This window comes from Nerophis ophidion, linkage group LG25 (genome assembly GCF_033978795.1).
Source record: "Nerophis ophidion isolate RoL-2023_Sa linkage group LG25, RoL_Noph_v1.0, whole genome shotgun sequence".
Lineage (NCBI taxonomy): Eukaryota > Metazoa > Chordata > Actinopteri > Syngnathiformes > Syngnathidae > Nerophis > Nerophis ophidion.
The window spans coordinates 34,468,698-34,478,263 of record NC_084635.1 but is presented as its reverse complement, the minus strand read 5'-3'; positions in this window follow the sequence as shown (position 1 = coordinate 34,478,263).

Below are 9,566 nucleotides of genomic sequence, written 5' to 3'. Positions count from 1 at the left end.
ACTGTCAGTTTAGCATCTTTGTTTTCTACCTGTCAACTGTCAGTGTAGCATCTTTGTTTTCTACCTGTCAACCATCAGTTTAGCATCTTTGTTTTCTGCCTGTCAACTGTCAGTTTTGCATCTTTGTTTTTTACCTGTCAACTGTCAGTTTAGCATCTTTGTTTTCTACCTGTCGACTGTCAGTTTAGCATCTTTGTTTTTTACCTGTCAACTGTCAGTTTAGCATCTTTGTTTTCTACCTGTCGACTGTCAGTTTAGCATCTTTGTTTTCTACCTGTCAACTGTCAGTTTAGCATCTTTGTTTTCTACCTGTCAACTGTCAGTTTAGCATCTTTGTTTTCTACCTGTCGACTGTCAGTTTAGCATCTTTGTTTTCTACCTGTCAACTGTCAGTTTAGCATCTTTGTTTTCTACCTGTCAACTGTCAGTTTAGCATCTTTGTTTTCTACCTGTCAACTGTCAGTTTAGCATCTTTGTTTTCTACCTGTCAACTGTCAGTTTTGCATCTTTGTTTCCTACCTGTCAACTGTCAGTTTAGCATCTTTGTCTTCTACCTGTCGACTGTCAGTTTAGCATCTTTGTTTTCTACTTGTCAACTGTCAGTTTAGCATCTTTGTTTTCTACCTGTCAACTGTCAGTTTAGCATCTTTGTTTTCTACCTGTCAACTGTCAGTTTAGCATCTTTGTTTTCTACCTGTCAACTGTCAGTTCAGCATTTTTTCTACTTGTCAACTGTCAGTTTAGCATCTTTGTCTTCTACCTGTCAACTGTCAGTTTAGCATGTTTTCTACTTGTCAACTGTCAGTTTAGCATCTTTGTCTTCTACCTCTCAACTGTCAGTTTAGCATCTTTGTTTTCTACCTGTCAACTGTCAGTTTAGCATATTTGTTTTCTACCTGTCAACTGTCAGTTTAGCATCTTTGTTTTCTACCTGTCAACTGTCAGTTTAGCATCTTTGTTTTCTACCTGTCAACTGTCAGTTTAGCATTTTTTCTGCTTGTCAACTGTCAGTTTAGCATATTTGTCTTCTACCTGTCAACTGTCAGTTTAGCATCTTTGTTTTCTACCTGTCAACTGTCAGTTTAGCATCTTTGTTTTCTAACTGTCAGTTTAGCATCTTTGTTTTCTACCTGTCAACTGTCAGTTTAGCATCTTTGTTTTCTACCTGTCAACTGTCAGTTTAGCATTTTTTCTACTTGTCAACTGTCAGTTTAGCATATTTGTCTTCTACCTGTCAACTGTCAGTTTAGCATCTTTGTTTTCTACCTGTCAACTGTCAGTTTAGCATCTTTGTTTTCTACCTGTCAACTGTCAGTTTAGCATTTTTTCTGCTTGTCAACTGTCAGTTTAGCATATTTGTCTTCTACCTGTCAACTGTCAGTTTAGCATCTTTGTTTTCTACCTGTCAACTGTCAGTTTAGCATCTTTGTTTTCTACCTGTCAACTGTCAGTTTAGCATCTTTGTTTTCTACCTGTCAACTGTCAGTTTAGCATCTTTGTTTTCTACCTGTCAACTGTCAGTATACCATCTTTGTTTTCTACCTGTCAACTGTCAGTTTAGCATTTTTTCTACTTGTCAACTGTCAGTTTAGCATATTTGTCTTCTACCTGTCAACTGTCAGTTTAACATCTTTGTTGTCTACCTGTCAACTGTCAGTTTAGCATCTTTGTTTTCTCCCTGTCGACTGTCAGTTTAACATCTTTGTTTTCTACCTGTCAACTGTCAGTTTAGCATCTTTGTTTTGTACCTGTCAACTGTCAGTTTAGCATCTTTGTTTTCTACCTGTCAACTGTCAGTTTAGCATCTTTGTTTTCTGCCTGTCAACTGTCAGTTTAGCATCTTTGTTTTCTACCTGTCAACTGTCAGTTTAGCATCTTTGTTTTCTACCTGTCAACTGTCAGTTTAGGCTGCTCACCGGCTCTTCATCACCACTTCAAGATGGCGGCCCAATTTCTTGCGTTGCAGCAGCTGATGCTGCGTCTGCTTATCACATTTCTATGGTGCACACCATTACAGTTTGAAAAATATATATATATATATATATATATAAAACCACGGTATTTTAATTACTATAATACAGACATTTAACTTTTAAAATAACGATAACCAAGTATTTTGTACATACACAAAGGGAAAAGAAACAACTAAACAAAAACAAAAAATACAAAATAAAAGAAGAAACGCAACATGTCCAAGGCGCCACATCAGAATACATTAAAAGCAAATAAAAGTACCAGGCTATATATTCACATTTTAACTGATGGTGATGGATTTTATCATTTGTTTAGAACGTGGGAAGTTATCTTGACCTTTTTGTTTTCCTTTGTCATCATTAGTGAGTTACACCATTTTAAAACTCAGAATAAAACAAAAAAAGTTTTGGTTTGCATATGGCATTTACCTACTAAAGGGATTTACTATATTCTTAATCGTTATTTTAACCTTAACATGTAAATTATTTAATACAAAACAAACATTATGTAGGAATACAGTATTTACTTTGAAAACAAAAATCATGTAGGAATACAGTATTTACTTTGAAACTATACAGAAACCCGAACTCTGTCTTAAATGGCAAAGAAAGTCATCTTTTCTTCACTATTTTATTTACTTAAATTCAAAAGGTCAAAGTCTATTCTTGTTTGGCCGCCGCTATAAATTTAAATTAGGCGCCTCGTTTAAAAAATATATATTAAAAATAGTTATTATGTCATCGCCATGGGAGTCAGTAGCGCCCCCGTGTGTCATTTATTGTAACGACAGAAGAGTGAAAGTTTTTAAAATTGTGTCGGTAATACTCCCGGATTTTGTAATTCTACAATTTTTACCGATATGTAAGTTATTAGTTTTGTACTATACATTATTAAAACATTCCAATATCAGACCACCTGACGTTGCACAAGCTCCTTCCGTTGTAAACTATAGCAAATCCAGGAAGTGACGTACCTATCGCGCATGCGTGAAACGATCGGATAGTGACGAGCATACGTGAAAATGTTTATACATACAACCACACTCCATGGCGCTACAGCGCATGTTCGTCACTACTGTTGCACGCTGGGTAGTATAGTTCTTATGTTCCCGAGCCCAGGGATCACCTTCTTTATTACTGATTAATGCGAAGGGCTACCAGTTTGATACACACTTAAATAAATTGCCAGAAATAGCCAATTTGCTCAATTTACCTTTAATAAATAAATGTATATATAAATATATATCTATATATAAAAAAATGGGTATTTCTGTCTGTCATACATTTTTTTCCTTTGACGGAAGGTTTTCTGTAGAGAATAAATGATGAAAAAAACACTTAATTGAACGGTTTAAAAGAAGAAAAAACACGAAAAAAAATAAAATAAAATTTTGAAGCAGTTTATCTTTAATTTTGACTCTTTAAAATTAAAAATTTAACTAAAAAAAGAAGAGAAAAACTAGCTAATTTGAATCTTTTTGAAAAAATTAAAAAAATAATTTATGGAACATCATTAGTTATTATTCCTGATTAAGATTAATTTTAGAATTTTGATGACATATTTTAAATAGATTAAAATCCAATCTGCACTTTGTTAGAATATCTAACAAATTGGACCAAGTTATATTTCTAACAAAGACAAATAATTATTCCTCCTAGATTTTCCAGAACAAAAATTTCAAGAGATTCAAAAGACTTTGAAATAAGCTTTTAAATCTGATTCTACAGATTTTCTAGATTTGCCAGAATATTTTTTTTTAATTTTAATCATAATAAGTTTGAGGAAATATTTCACAAATATTCTTCGTCGAAAAAACAGAAGCTAAAATGAAGAATTAAATTAAAATGTATTTATTATTATTTCCAGTAAAAAAAAAAAAATACTTGAACATTGATTTAAATTGTCAGGAAAGAAGAGGAAGGAATATAAAAGGTAAAAAGGTATATGTGTTAAAAAATCCTAAAATCATTTTTAAGGTTGTATTTTTTTCTCTAAAATTGTCTTTCTGAAAGTTATAAGAAGCAAAGTAAAAAAATTAATGAATATATTTAAACAAGTGAAGACCAAGTCTTTAAAATATTTTCTTGGATTTTCAAATTCTATTTGAGTTTTGTCTCTCTTAAATTAAAAATGTCCAGCAAAGCGAGACCAGCTTGCTAGTAAATAAATACATTTTAAAAAATAGAGGCAGCTCACTGGTAAGTGCTGCTATTTGAGCTATTTTTAGAACAGGCCAGCGGGCGACTCATCTGGTCCTTACGGGCGGGCACCGTGTTGGTGACCCTTGCTCTAGGCATTCTCTCCATGAGCTTCAAGAAGTAGTCACCTGTGCCTTATCAGGGTTGATTAGCGCAATATCTTGCTTTATCAATGGAGTTGGGTGGGTCTAAACTTTTGGTCTCCACTGTAGGTTCCACAGGGTGTTTTTAGTTGATTAAATTGATGAAATTAGCATCGTAAGTGATAGAAAACTTGAGTAAACATGGCTGCTCCGACTCGCAACCAGGCAGCAATGGATGGGTTTAAACACACAATTAATAAGACACATCTGACAGACTAGTAGCAGGGGTCGGGAACCTTTTTGGCTGAGAGAGCCATGAAAGACAAATATTTTAAAATGTATTTCCTTGAGAGCCATATGATTTTTTTTTTTTAAACACTGAATACAACTAAATGTGTGGATTTTTAAGTAAGACCAACATTTTTGGAGTATAACGGGTCTCTGATTCTTTTTTAAAAACATTGTTATTCTGAAGCTAACCAATAATAGATCAAATACTTCTTAATATTAATGCAACTTCTTGAACAGGTGCGGTAAAAAAAACGGATGGACGGATTAAAATGAATGAGAATGTTTTGTATTTTGAACGTTATTTTTAACACTGTGATTACCAGCGGAATTATTCATTACTTATCGTGTTACGTAGTGTCAGGTAAGATTTAAGAGCCACAACTGGCTCTAGAGCCATAGGTTCCCTACCCCTGGACTAGTAGATACATGGATGACCTATACAATAAAAGGGATTTCAATGAACATTTTACTCACCTGACATTTTTTGCATGGGAATTTTGTTGTGTAATCTTGCCAAATTTTGTCGAAACTTTGTGGCGCAAGTACTTTTCCATTTGGAAAACGGCGATATTCTGGATGAACAAGGACAGTGGTTCTCAGTTTTATCACCACTTGCATATCTTGTGTATGAAAAGTGCTTCATAAATAAAGTCTGATTGATATTGTACCTGTCTGCATGTATCGCACGATAACTTTAATAATATGCATATGATATAAAATTATATTTGTAAATATATACTTGTACATGTTATGTTACCTCGGATTCAGGAAGAACAGTCTGGTTTTCGTCCTGGTCGTGGAACTGTGGACCAGCTCTATACTCTGGGCAGGGTTCTTGAGGCTGCATGTCTACATGTGCTTTGTGGACTTGGAGAATGCATTGGACCGTGTCCCTCGGGAAGTCCTGTGGGTCAGAGAGTATGGGGTATCGGACTCTCTGATTGTGGCGGTCCGCTCCCTGTATGATCAGTGTCAGAACTTGGTCCGCATTGCCGGCAGTAAGTCGGATCAGTTTCCAGTGAGGCTTGGACTCCGCCAAGGCTGTCCTTTGTCACCGATTCTGTTCATAACTTTTATGGACAGAATTTCTAAGCGCAGTCAAGGCGTTGAGGGGTTCCGGTTTGGTGACCGCGGGATTAGGTCTCTGCTTTTTGCAGATGATGTGGTCCTGATGGCTTCATCTGGCCAGGATCTTCAGCTCTCACTGGATCGGTTCGCAGCCGAGTGTGAAGCGACTGGAATGAGAATCAGCACCTCCGAGTCCAAGTCCATGGTTCGTGCCATCTCCGGGTTGTGGAGGAGACCCTGCCCCAAGTGGAGGAGTTCAAGTACCTAGGAGTCTTGTTCACGAGTGAGGGAAGAGTGGATGGTGAGATCGACAGGCGGGTCGGTGCGGCGTCTTCAGTAATGCGGACGTTGTATCGATCCGTTGTGGTGAAGAAGGAGCTGAGCCGGAAGGCAAAGCTCTCAATTTACCGGTCGATCTACGTTCTCATCCTCACCTATGGTCATGAGCTTTGGGTTATGACCGAAAGGATAAGATCACGGGTACAAGCGGCCCAAATGAGTTTCCTCCGCCGGGTTGTGGGTCTCTCCCTTAGAGATAGGGTGAGAAGCTCTGCCATCCGGGAGGACCTCAAAGTAAAGCCGCTGCTCCTCCACATCGAGAGGAGCCAGATGAGGTGGTTCGGGCATCTGGTCAGGATGCCACCCGAACGCCTCCCTAGGGAGGTGTTTAGGGCACGTCCAACCGGTATGAGGCCATGGGGAAGACCCAGGACACGTTGGGAAGACTATGTCTCCCGGCTGGCCTGGGAACGCCTCGGGATCCCCCGGGAAGAGCTAGACGAAGTGGCTGGGGAGAGGAAAGTCTGGGCTTCCCTGCTTAGGCTGCTGCCCCTACGACCCGACCTCGGATAAGCGGAAGAAGATGGATGGATGTTATGTCACATTCAGTACAGAAATCCTGTGACAGAAAATATTTCGAGGCAAAAACACTTGACGTCTTCACATCTCACATTAGCAGTACGACTTGAGAAGAATAGTAATTTAATTCTATATTGTGGTACATCGTGGATTGAAGTCTGGAGTAGGAAAAAAAACTCAATAGCAAAGCACATATAAGTATTACAACATACATCTCGAGACTTGCAACAGAGGGGAGGGAGTGGGGGCTACAGTGCCAGGCTGCAGCTCTTCACCCCTAAGGGATTCGCGTCACGGGCGTTGGGGTTATATGTGTGTGTGTGTGTGGCGTATTATGGTGACCCATCAGTGTTCCTGTTCTGTAACCCTGTACACTGTTTGTTTGTATAATCTTGAACAGGTTTGTGCTGAAAACAAAGTTTTGTTGTACTTGTACAATGACAATAAAGACTTACCTACCTGCTTACCTATATGGAAAATCTAGTTTTCCATTATCCTGTTATAATCAATGGACCTAAACAAGCACATTAAGTTGGACCTAAACAAGCATTGTTTGAATTAAATGCATTTATTTGTTGTTGTCAGTGCAATGTTTGAGACGGGGAGTTGTGTATTTGATCCACTCTGTATTAAGTTTGCGTCGACTAGGCTTGATCAGTTCGGTTGGTGCAAACTGAGAATGGCATCTGTAAAAACTCATCTTAATCAGGGTTCTTTCCATTTCTATTTAGAAGCTGATTTATGAAGCTTGGTTTGAGGACATCTTTGCACCCATCTGGATAATTGTTCAATGTTTGTTTTCTACGCCCACTACCGATCCTTTATGGCAGGGGTCGGGAACCTTTTTGGCTGAGAGAGCCATGAAAGCCAGATATTTCAAAATGCATATCCGTGAGAGCCATATAGGTAGCGACTTGTCCAGGGTGTACACCACCTTCCGCCGTATTATAGCTGAGATAGGCACCAGCGCCCCCCACGACCCCAAAGGGAATAAGTGGTAGAAAATGAATGAATGGATGAATACAACTAAATGCGTGCATTTTTAAGTACGACCAACATTTTTAGAGTAAATAAGTCTCTTATTCTTTTTTAATAACATTGTTATTCTAAAGTTAACCAATAATAAATATAATACTTCTAACCATTGATGCAACTTCTTGAACAGGTGCGATAGGAAATGGATGGTTGCATTAAAATGCATGAGAATGTTTCATAATTTCAACATTATTTTTAACACTGTGATTACCAGCGGAATTATTCATTACTTATCGTGTTAAGCAATGTCAGCTCAGATTTATCCGAGAGCCAGATGCAGTCATCAAAAGAGCCACATCTGGCTCTAAAGCCATAGGTTCCCTACTCCTGCTTGAAGGCTAACTTATGTGTTTTATTTCAGGTGGAACAAGTCACAGCTAAGATAGTTCAGGTGTTGACTATGTGTCCATCTGCTTTGTTGTCATGCAGTATCAGAAACCTGACCCACAACCACATGACTCCCAAATCATCTTTTCTGTGCTACTATTATGATGGCAATGTTCTGTGAACTAAAACAAGGCCTCTCACCCATTTATCATCATTAGGAAATATATCAATGTGGTACTAATACAGTATAATACAGCTGGGTTTCTTAACCTTTTTTACCATTATATCAATCCTACTTAGTTTACAGCCTCGTCTTGATATTAAACAATGATCATGAATTGATCTACCATGAGTTGATAAACGTGGTCCCCGACTTAAACAAGTTGAAAAACTTATTGGGGTGTTACCATTTAGTGGTCAATTGTACGGAATATGTACTGAACTGTGCAATCTACTAATAAAGTTTCAATCAATCGAAATCGTCTTTTACAAAAAAACCTTAGGCTTTGGTCAGGTTGATTACAAAAATAAGTACTAAACAAATGTACAGTATAAGTGACTCAAATAACTGACACAAGGCTAATTTATTAGGGCTGGGCAACGATTTAAAATTTTAATCTAAGTTAATCGCACTATTTCTCAGATTAATCGCGATTAACTGCATTGTATACGCAAAGCCCAATAAGGAATTCAAAAGTAGTGTGTAGTGCACCTTTATTGGAATATTCTCCCACATGAACAAAAGCGCCAAAACATTTAAACAATTTAAATCAGTCCTTGTTAAACAGTAGCAGTTAAATAGCATATTTTATGAAAATCAACTCAAAAAATGTAAATACAAACATTTAAGCTTATTGCCACTGCCAGGGTATTTAAGTTATCCTGTTTGTTATGGAAAATAAATATAATCTACATACAAATCTCTGAGCCACAATCATAACATCTGAACAGGCAATTTCTGAGGTAACAGCAGAAATTTTTTTTTTATCAGGGATCTTATGTTTAAAAAACCTATATTACAGGTAGTGGGCTGTTTTAGGGAATTTTTGATCAAGTTATCCGTAGTAGCAATATTAATAATGTTGTGTTTATTCTGCGTAGTGCACTTAAAATAATTATGACCATATCTAGGAATTGATATGATGGGAATTTTCCGATTGTTTGCTTGGTGCTTTGATAAACTGAAGGCATCATATACATGGTACTATATTGTGATGTTATGAGCCAGGGAAAAAAAGAACTACCCTACCCAGCATGCAACAGGAGTGAGGAGCATGCGCGGTAGCCCGGTATAGGTTGTGTGTCGCCATGACGACATCTTGTATGTTGTGATATGCACGCTCTGAAAGCAAACGTTAAGAACTCAGCCAACACTCCTGGTCTGCATTATTCATAAATAGACAGACAACACATATACTCCGCTGCTTCACAGGCCGCTGGATGTAGCCGGCAAAGTATTCCCATGCTAGCTAGCCGGTCTAGCAAGCACGCCTCATTCAGTCCAAAACGGCCCGATCTATCCACATTCAGAATTGTCTGGCGGTCGTAAGTGATCCCGGAGTGACCACGCTGTAAGCCAGCCATGAAATTTGCAGAATTGTCCGGTATTTTTGCCAAATGTTCCATCTTTACCAAGAGCCCCTCGAAGCCGAAGCCCATCCGGGCGACGCCATCTTGTTAAGAAAAGGCATTAACAAAATAAAAGCATGTAAACAACATACGCAAATGTGCG